The sequence below is a fragment of the Bombina bombina genome, chromosome 1 (assembly GCF_027579735.1).
Source record: "Bombina bombina isolate aBomBom1 chromosome 1, aBomBom1.pri, whole genome shotgun sequence".
NCBI classification, from domain to species: domain Eukaryota; kingdom Metazoa; phylum Chordata; class Amphibia; order Anura; family Bombinatoridae; genus Bombina; species Bombina bombina.
In genome coordinates, this window is record NC_069499.1 from 92,823,709 (window position 1) to 92,843,841 (window position 20,133).

At 38.7% G+C, this 20,133-nt stretch overlaps 1 protein-coding gene across 2 annotated transcripts in view; it reads left to right on the plus strand.

Moving 5' to 3' along the window:
• The first annotated feature begins 1,240 nt into the window (after positions 1-1,240).
• The window catches only part of LOC128644881 (serine protease inhibitor A6), a 49,730-nt gene continuing 30,837 nt past the window's right edge, over positions 1,241-20,133 (plus strand). The window contains exon 1 of one of the 2 annotated variants that reach the window (XM_053697517.1): positions 1,241-1,388. The gene's annotated coding sequence lies outside the window, so the exon portion shown is untranslated. Of the gene's footprint in view, positions 1,389-2,324; positions 2,431-20,133 lie in introns of those variants that run through there. The other variant, XM_053697516.1, reaches the window with a different exon arrangement.

Consider the following 20,133-nt stretch of genomic DNA (forward strand, 5'->3'; position numbering starts at 1 on the left):
GTGACAGTGACTGTACTGTGTCTGTAGTGGGAATGAGGGAGCTTTGTATGTGTAATAGACTCTTGGTCAAACGGTCACGACCCGGGGGCATCTTTTGAGAGGGGAGACAGGGGAGACTCCCGATTCGGGATATATAACGACAACACATTATCTTTAACGGAAATGGCCCCATCGGAGTTGCTGGACATATCTCTCTACCCCGGAAGCAATGTCTCTAACAGACAGCTTATAGAGCAGCAATATTGGGACAAACTACAACCAGCCTGAGGACTTAATGGTATCAATATATATTGTTTTATATAGCTGGTTTAGAAATGTTTTATTCATGTTTATCGATGTTCAGCAATACTGGGACTAACTAAAGCCAGCATGAGGACTTTCTAGTTTCACTAAATGTTGTTTTACAGTGTTGGTTTTAAAAATTGTTTTACTCCTGATTATCGATGCTTACACTATATTGACTGTACAAGATGTTGCCTTTTTGCATATAATCTCAGTTGGCCACATACACTCTCACAAAGTCACACTACAAGGAAACCTTAGAACTAAATAGAGAATCATGAGAAAGTGAAGGTTCAGTGAATGCGCTAGTATCCCTTATCGCTTCTAAGTGTTTCTTGCGGGGCTTAGTGGGGGGCCCCAAGGGAGACATGACAATATATTTGAAAAAAAAGGATCAATGGTGCATGCGCTGCCCCAGAGTATATTCAGGGGAAAAAAAAAAAAAAAGAGGTTGGTGACACTGGTGCCCCTTCTGCGGTCTGCGGCCGAGGCCGCGGAGGGTTGCCTACTTATCAATTTCTAATATTAATATGAGCAATGCCTGAAAAATACTCTTATGATCTAGCTTTCTGCCTAGGGCGCGACACCTGATATGTTGTTGAAGGTATGAGCATGCAGTTACTCAGGTTAAAAAATGTGAAGTATGTAAACTGGGAACAGGTTTTATGCAGATGCACTACTAGGTGTTTCGTTATGAAGTTATATATTTAGCACATAAAAAGGGTTACTTATCTCTGTGAGTTATATGTTAAAATAATATCCAGTCCTGACCGGAGCACCTGTATTAAGTAGAAATAAGTATTTTCATAGTAACTTTAAATATGGTGCTAGGCGTTTATAAATATTTTCTTCTTCGTTATGTTTCATGTTTGAAAACACCCCTGGAATATACTCGAGTCTAAGAACAGGCCCTAGAGAGGCCTCTACTTCAAATAATGGGGAATAGTAAAAGAGCTCTGACGATACTGATATTCAGCCATTGCCAGATCTGATATAAATACACTGCGGGATAACAATCATCACTTAGTACATACGCAGTTGTTTCTCTTATTATTATTCAACTTTGGATAGTTCCCTAGCATCTTGCAACTTTATTCAACTGTAAGGTAAGCTCAGGGAACAACACTAAGATCTGTGGAAAGGGGAAACAGGAAACTATATGATAAAATTACGAGATGTGCTAGATGTTTTCTTCCTTTATTTTCTTGTTCCCACTGTTATAGCATGGATGCAAGTTTGAGTTATTATTATTTGTAATGATCAACACCATGTACTACCGCTTTATGATATGTATTCTTATTTGACCATAAAAAAAAAATGACACTAAAAAATCCTAAACTACCCATTGCCCCTAAAGGAGCATTTGTATGGACATTGCCCTTAAAAGGGCATTCAGCTCTTTTTCAGCGGCCAAATCCCTAATCTATAAAAAGAAGTCCGGCGGTGAAGTCTTCTTCCAATCGGCCGAGGAACTAAAGACCGGTGACCGCGGAACCATGGAGTGTGGAGGATCCTCTTCGTACGATCGCCCCTGTACACTGAAAAGTGAATTTTAAGTACGCAACTAAATATGGCGTCCCTTGCATTCCTATTGGCTGATTTGATTCTTCAAATTCAAATCAGCCAATAGGATGAGAGCTACTGAAATCCTATTGGCTGTTCAAAGGCTTTGAATAATCGAACCCCCTTGTACCTAACTGTGAAAAAAATGTCAAAATGCATTGAGATAAGAGGTAACCTTCAATGGCTTAGATTTTAACAAAGAATACCAAGAGAACAAAATAAATTTGTTGATAAAAGTAAATTGAAAAGTTGTTTAAAATTACATGCCCTATCTGAGTCATGAAAGTTTAATTTTGAATAGACTGTCCCTTTAACTAAATTATTTATCAAGTAAAGGGGAATTAAAACAAATAAGATTGTAAGTAAATTATTGACAACTCTGTAAATTTAAGATTGAGTATGACCAGAAAACCTACATTTCATCACTGTATTTGAAAAATCTGTATTTTTGCAATACTTGTTTATTCAGCACAGTCTTTTTTATATGATTCAGCACAATGGTGAGGACATAACCCTGCAGAGAGTATAAATTGTGTTTGTTTGAAATAAATATACTGGCGCCGCTCATGCATCAGTCTACTTAAGGTAAATGGTTTAGAAATGCTGATCTCTTCTGTAATCTAAAGAAATACATGATTACAGTTTAATGGCGTAAATGTGCAGTAAAAGTAATAACTTCATGAAGTGTGTTGAGGTTATTGATTGTATTAGGATTATAAATGATGAGTGGCTTATTGATAGGGTAAGGAAAGGATAGTAAAGGGTTAAAATACCAAGTGAGGAGTCTTTAAATAAGAACCAATACATAAGGATTATAACAGAAGTTAAGTCAAATGAAATCTAGCATAACAAAAAATATATATTAGTAATTGTATTTTTCTATATGTATGAAATGATTTTGCAATCAGACCAGTAGGGGTGTTTGTTGTTAAAGTTTCACAAAATGTAGTTTTGTGAGTTGTCTCAGTAACATATTTCACTTCTGTTACCAACAAGTTAGCTGTAGAAACACAGAGAAGGTCTGTGCTGTTTAATCCAGTTGAAGAGCCATGTAAAATATTTCAAATGCATTTTTTTTAAAAGTTTATTTAAAGGGATATGAAACCCCTAAAAATGATTTTGTTATTCAGACAGAATATACCATTTTTAAAAAGCTTCCAATTTACTTCTATTATCAAATTTCCTTTGTTCCCATGATTCTCTGTGTTGAAGAGATACCTAGGTAGGCATCTGGGGCCCTACATGGCAGGAAACAGTGCTACTATTTAATGTTCTTGCAAATGGATAACTTTCTAGCAAAACTGCTGCCATATAGTGATCCAGAAACGTCTCCTGAGCTCACGTACCTGCTTTTCAACAAAGGATACAAAGGGAACACAGAAAAGCTGATAATTGAAGTAAAAATCCAAAAGTTGTTTAAAATTGCATGTTCTATCTGAATCATGAAAGAAACATTTTGGGTTTCATATCCATTTAAGATTAATGAAAAGTCATTCTGAAAATCCAATTATCATGGTTTTTAGTGGCTTAAAGGGACAGTCTACACCAAACATTTTATTGTTTAAAAAGAGAGATAATCAGGCTATATAAAATGAAAGTGCACTAAGCGCATGCCTAAGAAAGGACCTTTAGCTCTGGAAAAATTGATTCCTAGTAGTCAAAAAGATAATAAGGAAAATGTTAAATTAATACCAAAGCGCCAATTGAGGCTGGGTCTGAATAAATTTAGAACTACCCAATAAGTATAAAATTTAAATTTTATTAATACATAACAGATAAACATGGATCCATGTTAATTACAAACATAAAACATAAGCAATAGTTAAAAAAATACAATATATTACAATGCTACAATGAATTTAAAAACAATATAGTTTAAAAACAATTGGATGTCTCTTGGACAGGTGACCGGCGAAGTGGGTAAATTCTAGATGTGGCGATAAATTCGGAAATAATGATTGCAACTATGTGTTTAATGCTGCAACTATGTGTTTAATAACAAATGTCTTAAAAAAGAAGTTAATAACTAGTTAAGTTATTTGATAAATAAATAGTGAGTGGGATTGTGTACTAACAATTCATTTATGATGACAATTCATGTGTAGTAACGATGTGAATGGTGATAAAAAACAATTAATTAAAATACAAATACAAAATCAATGATGTTGATCCAAATTAAATCAATAGTGCATATTCCATGTGATATTCATAATCCAAACATATATAATCTATATAATCTATAAATCTGTGAACACTGTGTTAAAAAATCAAATTCAAAGAAAGTCAAAAAGGGGATCAATTAGCAGAAAGTCAAAATAACAGCAAACAGTGAATCCTAAGGTGTTAAAGTTCCTTAGCCAAAGGTTGGAGGTGTCAGCATCCAAAACAAGGGAGTGGTGTGTTTTTCTCAAAAACAAACATTCCCAGGATATTCCTATCATAATAAAGAAACATACAATAGTGCAGAGTGTTTTGAAAAATAAACAATTGTTGGAATTAGGCTTACCAGTCGACGCGTTTCGGTCTATCCTAGACCTTTATCAAGACTGGAAGTATCCATGTTTATCTGTTATGTATTAATAAGTTTTAATTTTATACTTATTGGGTAGTTCTAAATTTATTCAGACCCAACCTCAATTGGTGCTTTGGTATTAATTTAACATTTTCCAAAGATAGATAATCCCTTTATTATCTATTCCCAAGTTTTGCATAAACATCACTGTTATATTAATACACTTTTTACCTCTAGTATTACCTTGTATCAAAGCCTCTGTAGACTGCCCACTTATTTCAGTTCTTTTCACAGACTTGCATTTTAGCCAATCAATGCTGTCTCATAAATAACTCAAGGGGAGGGAGCACAAATTATCAATATGGCTAGACTGTCCCATCAACACCATGGACATTTTACTAATTCTTTGAAAGGAGACTGATAGCACTGTTCCAGTCCAGCAAAGGATACTTTTCAGCACATCATTTTTCAAGGTTAAAGTTAAATTGGCTTGTTATTAAACAATTTGTTTCCTGGTCTAATCATATAACTCAGTTTTAAACACCACAAAACAACAACTTATATATGAAGAGTATAATGTTTATTCAAAATTGTAAATTATTGCGGAGGTATTTTACAAATTATGCAAATTATAGACATTTGCTAATTGTACACACTGTGAGCTGATATTAGTGAAGGAAAATTCTCTGTTTGTGCATTTTATTTTTTTACTATTGATTGTATATAACTGTGTTTTTAACCCCTGCAGATGAATTATTCACATATGAAATAAACAAATACTGGGAGATAGTTAAACACATCTGGTGAGCCAATGAAAAGAGAAGAATGTGTATAGCCACCAATCACCAGATACCTCCCAGTAGTGTAGGATGTGTACATATTCTTTAAAAACTAAGGATACCAAGTATATTGAAAATAAAAATTAAACTGTACTGGGAAATATATAAAGGCTGATTTTAAACAGACACATGTTTGTAGGCAGGAAATAATTAAATAGAATACAGTTTCAATGCTCTTCAGACTGTCATAAAATAATTTGATCTTAAAGGGACCTTGATCTTGTAATGATCTGTCACTCCGTGTATTTTTTTTTCTTAAATACATTACAGTGAAGTTCATCATGGCTCCCAAATGCCGCAAAACCTGTATTTAGTCAACACAAGTTCACTACAGTTTTCCATATAACTTTTCTAAGTACGTATATATAGGGCTATATTATGAGTGGTGCATTAACTGTTGCGTGTGAGCGATAAGGGATATTTCACGTCTCTTTGTGTGCATAAGAGTTGAAAGTAAACATGTTCATTTGAGCGCAATCAAATTTAACGAGCATTGGGTTAGCATGACTTCAATGCTCTGGTTACACGAGACAAAAAACGTCTGATAAAAATATATTGCATTATTATTATTATCAGGTATTTGTAGAGCTCCAACAGATTCTGCAGCGCTATGAACATAGGTGGTATACAAAATAACATTTATAAGAATCAAATGGGTAGAGGGCCCTGCCGGTAGCTGCACTGTTGTAGTCAGCTCTTATGAAGGTGATCTACAAAAAGCTGGGCTCATAGGCTTACATGTTTAGGGGTTCAAGGGGATAGCAATGGAGTTAGGAAAGGTTAGCGTAGGTTGCATGCATCCCTGAATAGTAGAGTCTTGAAGCTTTCAAAACTAGGGGAGAGTCTTGTGGAGTGAAGCAGAGAAGTCCTGTAAATGGGAATGTGAGGAGGTAACAAGAGAAGAGGAGAGTATGAGATCGTGAGTAGAGTGAAGGGGACGGGGGGGGAGAGTATCTGGAGACAAGGTCTGAGATGTAGGGGGGAGCAGTGCAGTTGAGGACTTTGTATGTCACAGTGAGAATTTTGTGTTTAATCCTGGAGGCAAGAGGACGCCAGTGAAGGTATTGGCAGAGAGGTGCAGCAGATGAAGAGGGACGTGTAAGGAAGATGAGCCTGGCAGGAACCTTTATTAGGGATTGTAAAGGAGCTAGGTGGCAGCTAGGGAGACCAGAGAGGATGGAGTTGCAGTAGTCGAGGCGGGAAAGGATGAGAATGTGGATTAAAATCTTAATTGTGTCTTGTGTAAGGAAATTTCTAATTTTAGAGATGTTTTTTTAAGGTGGAAGAGGCAGGCTTTAGCCAAGGACTGAATGTGAGGAGTGAAAGAAAGATCTGAGTCAAGTATGATCCCAAGGCATCAGGCATGCGGGGTAGGGGTAATGATGGAGTTATCGATAGTTATAGAGAAGTGGGGAGTGGAGATTTTGGAGGAAGGAGAGAAAATAAGGAGCTCAGTTTTGGAGAGATTTAGTTTAAGCTAGTGGGAGGACATACAAGATAGATATGAGAAAGACAGTTATTGACACGGGTTATCAAGGAAAGAGATAGGTCTGGTGCAGAGAGGTAGATTTGGGTGTCATCAGCATACAAATGATATTGAAATCCATGGGACTTTATTAAGGAACCTAGATTGAGAAGAGAAGGGGACCAAGGATAGAGCCTTGTGGTACCCCAACAGAAAAGTGGTAACGGGGCAGAGGATACCCCAGAGAAGGCTACACTAAAAGTACGGTTAAACAGACAGGAAGAGAACCACGAGAGAGCTGTGTTGCAAAGGTTGAAGGATTGGAGGGTTTGGAGCAAAAGAGGGTGGTTGACCTTATCAATGGCTGCCGACAGATCAAGGAGGATAAGCAGAGAGGAGTGTACTTTGGATTTTGCTGTAAGTAGGTCATTGGTAACCTTAAAATTTGCTTTCTCTGTCGAGTGATGGGGGAGAAATCCAGATTGCAGTGGGTCAAGGAGGGAGTTTAAAGTAAGGATATGGGATATACGTTCATATACTAGCTTTTCAAGAAGCATTGAGACAAGAGGGAGTAGGGAAATAAGGCGGTGGTTGGATTGGGAGGTTGGATCAAGAGAAGGTTTTTTTTGAGGGAAAGGTTTGACCAGTGCATGTTTTATAGATGAGGGAAATATACCGGTGGTGAGGGAGAGGTTGAAGATGTGTGTGAGTATAGGGGTAAGGGTAGAAGAGAGGGAAGGAAGTAGTTGTGAGGGGATGGGGTCGAGGGGACAGGTAGTGAGGTGAGAGGACAGTATTAGGGCAGAAACTTCTTCCACGGCAACAGGGACAGAAAAGCTAAATTTATGGTTATGTGGGTTTTGGATGATTGTGAGCTTTTGAAGGGGTGGGAGACTGGTATTATGTTGAGAGTTGATTTCATTTCTGATGAAGCCAATTTTGTTATCGAAGTGGCTGGCAAAATCTTGAGCTGAGAGAGAAGTTGTAATAGGAGGTGGTGGTGGGCGGAGAAGAGTATTGAACATGGAGAACAGACGTTTTGGGTTTGAAGGAAGAGCAGAGATAAGAGTAGAGAAGCAATGTTGCTTATAAAGATTAAGGGCAGAATAGTAGGATTTCAAGATGAATTTGTAGTGAAGAAAATCAGCTGAACTACGAGATTTTCTCCAGTGTCGCTCAGCAGTACTGGAACATCTGTGTAGGTACCGTGTCTGAGGAGTATGCCAGGGCTGGGGATGGGTGTGTGATTTCCGAGCTATGGTAGGTGGGGCTAGATTGTCAAGGACCGATGTAAGGGTGGAGTTGTAGTGGCAGATAGATTGGTCAGGGCAGGAAAAGGAGGGGATGGAAAAGAGAGGTTCGAGAGAGCTAGCAAGCTGTTGCTGATCTAATGACTTAATGCTTCTGTGAAGTTTGGTGTGAGGGGTAGAAGGAGGGATAGTTGTGGGGATGGATGTGATGTTACAAGTGAGGAGATGATGGTCAGAAAGAGGAAAAGGGGAGTTTGTGAAATTTGAGAGTGCTGACAGGCTGAAAGCGGAAGTAATTTGCAGAAGTTGTTTTGCAGAGGTTGCAGTGGGATTGTCAAGAGGGAGGTTGAAGTCACCAAGAATGAGGGCAGGGGTGTCTGAGGAAAGGAAATAAGGTTGCCAGACAGCAAAGTGACCTAGAAATTGAGTTGAGGATCCAGAGGGGCGGTATATGACTGCAACACATATATAGAGGGGAGAGAATAAGCGAATCATGTGTGTTTCAAATAAAGAAAATGTGAGGGAAGAGAATTGCTGTATGTATTGAAAGGTGCAACAAGAGGAAAGTAAAATACCAACACCACCTCCTTGTCTATTACCAGACCTAGGAGTGTGGCTGAAGTGGAGACACCCATGTGACAGTGCATCAGGGGAGGCTGTGTCTGAAGGAGAGAGCTAGGATTCTGTGAGAAACAGAAGGTTGAGAAAGTGGGAGACAAAGAGGTCATGGATAGAAGTGAGCTTGTTGCAAACAGAACGAGAGTTCCAGAGTGCACAAGTGAAGGGGGTGGTTGCTTTAGATGCAAGAGGAATGAGATTACGGTTACCAGAGTTTTATTGTCTAAGTCAATTGAAAGGCACACTTGGATGTGCAAGGCTAGGAAGTTGTGGGGGACCAGGATTAGGGGAGATGTCACCAGCAGCTAGTATGAGCAAGAGGGAGAGGGACATGAGATGAGATGCAGATTTGCAGTAATGAGACTGCATTAAAAAGTTATAAGAGCTCAAAGATATGAGGGCTCAGTTATTAGGAAAAAAAAAGACATGCAAAAGACTTTAACATAGAAATACATACATGAACATGTCTAAATATGTATATGTATGTATATCTGTGTATATATGTGTGCACATATGTATTTAAATATTTTTGCATTTTACTGCACATATTTAACATTCCAATGTTCTTCACTTACAGCATAATGTCCCTTTTATTGTAAATACATATTTCTATATATCTGTATATACCTATACCTATATATTGATTCCTATAGATATATAGGTATAGATAGGGGGCGGAGCCAGCTGCTGACATGAGTGCAGCATAACACCAGAGCTCTGCCACTAAAGCCCTTTATCCAGCCGATTATCCTGGCCATCCTGCCTCATTCACCTCCAAATCACTCCAATCCAGCTCCCTTATCCTAGTTTTTGAAGGTATAATCTAGATTTTATTAAAGACACAGAGACGAGTATTTTGCATATCTTTCTTTACTACTCATATGCAGCCTTTTAAAGAATAGCAATATATTAAAACAGAACAGATATTAGAGAATAACAATAAGTAGCTTAGATGTGAGCTAGCTTATAAGTCCATGAAAAAATTGACCAATCAGAGAAGAAATAGTATCTATAAACTGAGCAATATGCAGCCAATCCTCCTCTTTCTTGACTGATGATCATAAAGGACAATTTTTTTAGAACAACAAAAATTCTAAACAGACCAAAACATCCTAGTATTATAAAGGAGAATAAACAGAAGATTTGATTGAAGAGCTTCTTGGAACTGAAGAAATTGCTTGAAGAAGGAGAACTTGTCTGGGATCTAATTGAATCTTGAGTGCCCTCTTGAAGCGAAGGTAAAAATCCGGATATGAGAAATGGATTCTGCTCAGATGGAAACTGTTAAAACAAAAAATAATTAATAGTATATAAACGTCAAAAGGGGTGGGAATAAACAACATAATTGAGGAGGGAAAATACTTGTCTCTGTGTCTTTAATAAAATCTAGATTATACCTTCAAAAACTAGGATAATCGGAATTTTATTACAAGACCATAGACTCCTATTTTGCAAGTTTAAAGCATATTAAGAAAATAAATTAAGTGAGGCATGTTGAATGGGTCTGAAATAAAACTGTTTAAAAATAGAGTCAGAAGACCAATCTGCTGCACTCAGAATTTGTTGAAGAGGAGCAGATTTTAAAAAGGCTTTCGAGGCAGCAGAACCTCTAACTGAATGAGCTGAGAAAGAAATATCAATCCCGGCTTCTTTCATGACCTATTTAACCCACCTTGCGATGGAAGTAGAAGTGATAGGAGCATGAGGAGGAACAAAGGAAATTAGAAGTTGATTATTAGAAGAATTTCTGAAAGATAAAGTTCTAGATTCATAAGATTTCAAACATTCAACCACACAAAGAGAAGGTTCGGAAGGAAGATAAGGATAGAAAATAGAGGTAGAAAGAGTCTTAGTTCTACGAGACAGAATAAAGGTAACTCCTTCTAGAGAAAAACGTTTAGAGTTCCAATCTAAAGCCCTAACATCAGAAACTCTTCTAAACGAAATTAAACAAAGAAGAGTAGCGAGTTTAGATGAAAGTTGTTTCAGAGATAAAGAAACATTATCTGGCCAAGATTTGAAAAGAGAAAAAATTAAATCCACGTCCCAGAAAAACTCATGTTTAGGAATTGGAGGACGTTTCAATCTGATGGCCTTGAGAACTCTACAAATCAAAGGGTGTTTACCGACGGAAAGATTATTAATCAAATTATGCCTAGCAGAAATAGCTGAGCAATGGACGTTGATAGTTCGGTAAGCTAGACCTAACTCAAAAAGATGAGATAGGTAATTAATGATATCAGTTAAATCTGAAGAAATGGGATCCACATTTTTCCGCAAGCACCAGCTAGTCCATTTAGACCAGGCGGCTAAGTAGCATCTACGAGTACCTGGGGCCCAAGACTCTTGAATGAGTGACAAAGCTCCATCCGAAAGGCCTTGGAGAGTCCAGGGTCCCCTGAGATCGTCCATGCCACCAGAAGAAGAGATCCTTGGAGAACCAGATTGTAAAAATTGCCCTCTGGATCCGTGAGAAGATGGGGAAATAGTGGAAACAGAATTGGGAGATTGATGGACATTTCCAAAAGAGAGGGGTATCAAGACTGAGTCGGCCAAAGAGGGGTCACAATCGTTAAACATAGGAGATCCCTGCAAACCGTTGAAATTGTCCTCGGAATCATTGAAAAGGGAGGGAATGCATAAGCTCCCTGGAGAGGCCACGGATGAAGAAAAGCATCTATGGCCGCTGCTTCCGGATCTGGACGCCAGCTGAAGGGAGAATCTGAAAATTGGTCCTGGATGCAAAAAATATCCAAACAAAAGGGACCCCTGAGAGATTGGCGGGAGAGAAAAAAACTCTTGTCCAATTTCCAGTCGCTGAAATCCGTTAAATGACGAGAACCCCAATCCGCCGCTGAATTTGATTGACCTGGAATGTATTCTGCTTTGACCGAAATATTCCTGTCCAAACAAAGATGAATAAAATCTTTGGTGATATTGGACAAGTCTCTGGACTTGGTGCCTCCCAAACGATTGAGATACTGCACCACAGAAATATTGTCTATACGCAGGAGAATAGAGACTGGAGAAGAAAAATTGGCAAAACTTTTGACTGCAAACGAGCCAGCCAATAATTCTAAACAATTGATATGAAAGCGTTTCTCTTCCAGAGTCCATTTGCCACCTGTGATGGAGGGACCACAACAAGCTCCCCAGACTGAAAGACTGGCGTCGGATTCGATAACAAAATCTGGGGTTTTGCCAAAAATAATGAGATCTGGATAAGAATGGTTGACGGCCTCTGCCTCTCCTGGCCCTGTCAGAGAAATTTTGGTTTGAATAAAAAAAAATCTTAACCGAGGTCTTAACTTTATTCAAATTAGAGAATGTATTGACATATTGGCTTAATTCTTTTAAATAAGAGTCCCCAAACAAAAGGCCATTGACATCAGAGGCAATATCGTTAGAGGCAAAATCACATATTTTTGGATCAATCTTGCGCAAAGTATTGCACCGTCTTTCAAGGAATAAAGCTGTATTAGTGTTGAAACAGAAAACAAGGGAAAGTCAATTAGATAGAGAGTAACCGCGGTGATGTGTGTCAATCCACTTAAGAGCAGTGTGTTGGTCAGCTAGCTCCCAAAATCACAATACATGTAATGTTTAAATATTGACAGGATTATATAACCAGGTCCAGTGAGTATTCCCTCCCTCAGGCTTGGACCGGTGAGGTTCGTATACCACCGCTAGATGCACATATGTAAGAATGAAATGCAACAACACTAGATGTCTAGTAAATATATGCCAAGAGTCCACACCTCATACCTGTGTACTGCTGGATCCTGAACGACAGTCCGTTGCGGCAATATATCCGTTCTCCTTACTGTGTATGGGACGTCTGATTCAGTTGGTATCCAGCTCCTGCGGTAAACCTGAGTGAGCTCTGATGGCTGCGGTGGGTAGCTCCTCCTTCCGTTAGTGTCCCAGGTGATGGGCGTAATAATGCGGTCAGGTGAATTGGTGCAATACCTGGCTGCTGTGCTGCACTAGGGGCCGGTCAAATGAGAACAAGGAGTGAAAAAGGAGCACAAGCAGCGGTTCAATGCACAAAAATTTTTTTATTTACAAGTGCCAAACATAGCGCCTTGGCGCTCAGAGTGAAGAAAATTAACACGTTTGTCAAGCAAAACAGAACCGTGAGAGGGGATAACACACCCCGGGGTAAATACTGACAAAAATCAATGAGACTAGCATTAAGAAACAGGTATACGCGTTTCAGCTTACAGCCTTACTCATTACCTGGCTAAAACACAATGAAGTGCGCTATGTTTGGCACTTGTAAATAAAAAAAATTTTGTGCATTGAACCGCTGCTTGTGCTCCTTTTTCACTCCCTGTATTAGTGTTGCCTATAAAAGAGAGGAGTCTTTGGACCCATTCTAGGACAATATAAGGGTCTAGAGGAGAATTTTCTGCGACTCCAAGTTCTGACATTTTGAATAATTTAGATAGAGGACCCACATTATCCAATAACTTATCTTGGCAGATCCTCCACGATCTGTCGACACCTTTCTTGAGTTTATACCCTGGGGCACCAATACATTTTAAAATCTTGGGATCAACCTCAGGGGTGAGAGCAGCATTTTTGGGAAGTATGGGGCGAGGACATTCTGTCCTCATATTATTTTGGGTTTTCTTTTTTAAAGGTTTTCTTAACTGGGAATCTATCAATTTTGCAATGTCAATAGACGGACACCATTCCGCAGAACGGGGATGATGTAATTCATCTGGATTGAATCTGGGGTTACCTAAACAGTCAGTAAACTCCGTCTCTTCCTCCTCAAAATTTATAAATTTCTTAGACATTTTCTTATGTCATTTAACAGCTGGAGAATAATTAGAATCATCAGAATCATATAAGGAATCTGAATTAATATCAGTATAATTTTCCTCATCAGAAGAATTAGAATTTGAGGAAAGCATTTTTTCAACAGATTTAAGTTTAGATTTTTGTTTTGGACTTAAGGTAGAATCCCCCATTTGGGTACACTTGGGGTGTAGGGTTCTTTTAACAGCGGTTTTAGTTCCTTTGCTGTGAGGAATATTTGTGTCAGAAAGTAACTGACGTGATTTTGAAATAAGTTTTCTACTTGCTTTAAGAGCAATAGATGGATTCTTTCTCTTTAAGGACTTTTTAGTTTCTTTTATGCCCATTAATGATGACATTTTATTAAATAAATTATTCATAGAATAATCTATCATAGATTGCACAGTTTGTGCAGTTAATGGGTTAGAACATACTGCAGGTTCTGAAATGATAATTAATAAAGTATTTAATTATATGAAACTAAAATAACTTACGTATCAATGAATATAATAATTACTATATAAAAGCTGTTAATATATAAGAACACAAATCTACCAGGTAGAAGTAACAATTTTTGCTCAGAAAATATTTTTTAACATTAGTTTGAAATATTTATCATAGTAAGCCACAAGGTGGCAACGGAGGCAAAGAAATCACCACAAGCTGTAAAAACAATGAAGATTGACAGGTTTGTGAGGTAACAGTATGGGAAACACAGCGAAACTGCAACAAAGTGTTCACTATTTAGACGGAGCCATAATGAAGCGTCTCTCTCCGATGTCAGCAGGGAGAGGCGGGAAAAAGCTTCAGGACCGCCCCCAAAATGGCGGCAGAAGTCGCGTGCATCTAACAGAGGAAAAAACTGCACAGTGAAATGGCCGAAAACGGCTGAAGGCTAAGAAAACAAAACCGGGGGGAAAAAAGGTAAAGGATCGTTCTACCCGGGCAACAAAGAAAAAGTATTGCAGGCAAGGAAGGAGATTAATAAAAAATGGAATAGAAAGAAATAAAAAAAGGAGAAAAAATGTTTGAAAAAATAACAACAGAGAAGAAAAACAGGACCGTAATGTTAAAGTAAATATAGATGGAATAAAATATATAGAAAAATAATACAAAATTAACAATAACAATAAATAAATAATCCTACTACACAGTTATAAATTCAGAGAAACGTTTTGCTATGACTTATCTTATTGATGAGCAGCAAAAGAAAGAGGAGGATTGGCTGCATATTGGTCAGTTTATGGATACTATTCCTTCTCTGATTGGTAAATTTTTTCATGGACTTATAAGCTAGCTCACATCTTAGCTACTTATTGTTATTCTCTAATATCTGTTCTGTTTTAATATATTGTTATTCTTTAAAAGGCTGCATATGAGTAGTAAAGAAAGATATGTCCTCTTTCTTACAAAGTTCAGACACAACAGATATGTCTCCCACCAATCATAAGCAGAAAGAAAAACCTGTGACAAACGCTGCTCAGGATTTGCAACATTTCAGGCCCCAAGTAAGAGACACACAATTGCCGACATCACTCTTGCAAAATCTCCCCACGAAACAAGATATCGCAGACATAGTGCGGTCATGCATCAGAGAAGAATTAGCCGAGATGAAGCAGGATATACATTACACTTGTCTTTCAGGTGGAAACCTTGGAAGGCAACCAAGACACCATGAAAGAGGATATTCAGCATCTCACGGAACAACTTACTTCACAACAAGAAACCATAGAGTCACTCCAGGAAAAACTAGATGACTTGGAAAACCGCAGCAGGCGCAAAAACATACACATTCGAGGTGTACCTGAATTTGTATTACCAAGGGACTTTCCAGTCTATCTCCCAGCCTTGTTTCAACATCTAAAGGATCCCTCTCATACAACAGAGATCCTCTAGGTCAGAGCACGTTGAATTCTAAGGCCTAAACCACCAGACTCAGCGCCACCCAGAGATATCGTAATCCGCTTCAAAAGTTTCCAAGAAAAAGAGATGCTCTTATCACAATCCAGAAAGCATCAACCCGTTAGATTTAGAGGAAATGTTTTGCAATTCTTCCAGGACCTCTCGACACGGACACTACAGCGAAGGAGTTCGCTCCAATCACCACCTTATTACGGAATAAAAAGATCCCATACCGCTGGGAATTCCCGATGCACATCTGGACCATCAGGAACAATTCCCACCACATATGTAGGACTCCAGAAGATATCTCAAATTTTTGTTCCACACTGGACCTAGACCCCCTTCTGGGTCCTCCTTACTTGCCCAGACCACGTCTTCTTCACCCAAGAGACATCACCCACAAGCCGAATCATGGCATACCGTCCTACAGAAAAAGAATAAACCAAATGCAGTCTCACCCAGGAGCCTAGCCGCCTCCAGTCCTGCTTCTTCTACTCGCTCCACCTAGCAACTCCTTCGCCATTAGTTTGTAAAGACTTGGAATATTGTATGGAAGCTGCAAAGAATATTACAGGAGCACCAGAGTAATGGGTAAAATTCAAATGCTTTATTGAAGTTCAATAGGGTATCATTACCCCTGGGTAAAAAAAAAAGAGATTTAAACAGAGGAAAAAGAAAAAGGCTGATTGGTTTTGGCTACTGACTTACTCCTAGCCTGCTTAAAACTGTTCACTAGCTTCCAGTTTAAAACCTACCATCTGTTCAACTATTGGTTAAGGGGTACACACCCCTTATCTGCTTCCACCAATCGGACAAGTTTCCTGTTTGGCAAGGGATATGGTGAGAGCACTGTTGGTCTGGCCGGCTTCACCCGAGATCGATTGAAAGATTTCATTCGGGTGAAGCACATGTAGGTGTGCATTCCCATTGGCCGAATCATTCAACATTGGACCAATGAGAGCCGATCAGTAAAAAGTAAATAAGGAACGACGCATCATTAGACACAGGCTGACCTCGAGCGGGGTAGTGTTTACCTTCCCAGCTGTTATGTGATAATGTATCCGGATTGGAGGGAGAAAATATATGGGAGTGGTTTACATACAAGTGACGTTTCGCATGTAATCATAGAGTAAAGCAGCAAAAGAACCGGTAGATTCTAATTAGTTTTTAGTCACGGAATGTTATAGCGATCAGAGTAAGCCCAACACTTATATATAAATGGGCAGACTACATTTGATTACACAGGTAGCTTTCTCATTCTTTATTTAACATTTATTGTTTAATAAGATGATGAACTTTATTAGGCAGTTCGGTAGAGATTGAAGGTGGGGTAGGAAACTTGTCCGATTGGTGGAAGCAGATAAGGGGTGTGTACCCCTTAACCAATAGTTGAACAGATGATAGGTTTTAAACTGGAAGCTAGTGAACAGTTTTAAGCAGGCTAGGAGTAAGGCAGTAGCTGAAACCGGTCAGCCTTTTTCTTTTTCATCTGTTAAAATCTCTGTATTTTTTACCCAGGGGTAATGATACCCTATTGAACTTCAATAAAGCATTTGAATTTTACCCACTACTGTGGTGCTCCTGTAATATTATTTACAGCTTGGAGTTCATATGGCCAACAGTGAGCACAGGTACTCGTTTTAACTGTGGAGGAAGGGCTTAACACTGCATTTGACTGATCCCTATTGAGGGGATACGTAGGACACTGCAGAGCACCGGCAAGCGGTGCCGGGGATGGACGGAGGCAGCCCAGGCATTGGTCTAAAAGGTGAATATTTCTACAAGGGGACTCCTATGCACATATCTACAGCATTCAAGTTTTCAAGGCAATTTGCTCAGAACCCAGGAGTGGTGAGTCATTTTGGATTTTATTATTGACTTGTATATGCCTGTTTTTGCTACCCCGGGGTACAAAATTGTGGGGGTGACTAGGGGAACACCCTTACTATTTGCATCTGATAGTCTATACTATGCAGTGTTTAGATGAGACTTTGTCAATACTTGATTACTAACTGAAGTGCTTACACCATACCTTCTTTTCCCCTGTTTTGTTTGTTATATTGTATGGACTCATAAAAAAAAGCTCACCGCAAGATCGGGCAAGTAAATGTAAATGTACCATGTGTTTGTAACCCTTTTGCATTTTACAGGTCTCTGTATTTAATTATTTAAATATTTATTTACTTGTACTCTCGTACAATAACTCCCGTTCTCCCAACCTACCTTCTCACCCCTGTTCAAGCCTCCCCACCCTTCCAAACCCTCTATCCCCCTACCCCTCCCGTCCTAAACTCCCCTTGGCCAGGATGTTCTGCTCTACCAATATAACTAGATCTATACACTATAGGGCTAGTAGTGGTCATACCCCCTACCTACTCTCATTTATGCACTATAATAGGAAGAGAGTTTTTTTTTTCCTTTTTTTCTTTTCCCTTTGTTTACCTTATTGATAACCTCATGTTCTGTATTTTCATTAATATTTCATTGTTTATCATGATGTTTTCATTACTGAAATGTACGTTAAAAATATTGTTTTTATTCGCAGGAAAGCATTCACTCTTACACATACTCCGCATCACAGTGAGGCCCCCCTTCCTTAATTTCCAGATATCTCTTTACCTCCCCCGCTACATTAATGGCTAACGATACCAAACAAGCAGTGCAGAAGTTAACCCTTCTTTCCCAAAATGCAAAAGGTCTAAATTCACCCCAGAAACAATCAAAAGCCCTGCTAGATCTATCCAGAAGACATGTGGATATCCTGTTTCTCCAGGAGACACACTTTAAAGAGCTTAAGTATTTTGGTAAGATTTTTACCACCCACTACCATAGTTCAAACAGTTCTAAAAGAGGTAGAGTTAGCATCCTTATCAACAAATCAATCCCTTTCACGCTTATACAATCTGCTAAAGACTCCAAAGGCAGATATTTGGCCCTGGTAGGCTTACTTTACGGCAGACCCATCACACTTATAAATATATACGCCCCAAACACCAATCAAACCGCATTCTTTAAAAACATCCTTAACAAAATTACAGATATCACTAAAGGACCTACCTTTATAGCAGGAGATTTCAATATCCCCTTGCACCCTTCTAAGGATAGCTCAAATCCCAACATCAAAATATAAAAAAAAATTACAAACACTCTATGGAAAGGTATGAGTGACCTTAACATCTATGACACTTGGCGTTTCATTCAACAAGACACACGCGATTACATCTTTTTTTCTCATCCTAATAAATGTTACAGTCATCTTGATTACATACTTCTGAATCAAGCGGCACTAGCCCTAGTTAATAGGTGTGATATTTCTCCCACATTTTGGTCGGACCACTCCGCTATAAAACTTTAACTTTCCTGGCATAACACACCCCTAACATCATATCAATGGAGACTTGATGAAACCCTTCTCAACAACTCTGACACAGTTAAACAACTTAGCAAAACCATTGATGAATACTTCACTCTTAACCAGCATTCTGTCAACAGCAAATACACCTTATGGGAGGCACACAAATGTGTGCTTCACGGGGAACTGATAAAGCTCAAAGCCCAACATTTAAAAGCACAAAGACAATCCTACAAGAACTTGACAGACTCATTTGCTAGACTAGACCATGCCCATAAATTATCCCCAACTGACCCCCTTATAAAAAATGACCTCCATAAGGCTAGACTCGCACTAGATAGTTTTTTACAAATTGAATATCAAGCACTACGCATCAAAACAAAGAGTATGTTCTATTACGAAAATAACAGATCAGGCAAATTACTGGACAGGGCACTGAAAAAGAAAAGATTAAAGTCACACATATACAAAATCCATCAACCTAACTCCTCAATCACCTTTAAAACTACTAAGGATATCCTTCAATCTTTTCACAACTACTACTCCGCCCTCTATAACCTCCACACGGACACGCCAACACAATCAACGCCCTTGTCCATGACTGAATACGTTTCCAGTGCACAATTACCCACACTATCATCTGACCAGAATAAAGACCTTAACAAACCTTTTTTAAATCAGGAAATGCTTGCAGCCATTAAATCTTTAAACAATGGGAAAAGTCCAGGTCCTGATGGACTGTCAGACAAGTGCTACTACACATTCTCATAAGCACTTACACTGCACCTCACACGCCTATTTAATGAAGTGTCTCACAACAATACCTTCCCCCAATCCATACTAGAGGCACATGTACTAGTTATCCCCAAGCCAGGGAAACCACCTACCATACCGGCGAATTTTCACAATATCTCTTCTCAACACAGATATTAAACTGTACACAAAAATACTTGCTACCCGCATTAACAATATACTATCATCTTTAATTCATTTAAATCAAGCAGGCTTTACTCCCTATAGGGAAACAAAGGATAACACTATTACATTATTACAAATTTTTAAACATCTATTATCACTTCTGCTGATAAGAAATAATCTGCCAAGTTTAGTTAAGCATCCCCAGGTTTCTGTAAGGCAGGGGTGGGCAAGGGGTAGATTGCGGTCTACCAGTGGACAACGAGTGAATTTTGAGGTGACTGCCTGGAAGATTTCAAAAGTCTGCATAATAAAAGAAACATTTCTCACACATCTAGATTATGAGTGAAGAGCCTCATCACCGTAGATATGAGAAATGTTTCTCTTACGCAGACTTTTAAAATCGGCTATGACTCTATGACGGCGGTATGTGTACTTCAGCATGCGGGACGCGACCAGACCTTCATAGGGAAAAAAATTTCACTATACAATCAACCAATAGCCAAAGTCAAACTAAACGATACACTGTCTTCCCCATTTCGGATATCTAACGGTACAAGACAGGGGTGCCCCCTCTCTCCAATACTATATATCCTCGCTATGGAGGTCTTGGCCTCCCATATCCGGAA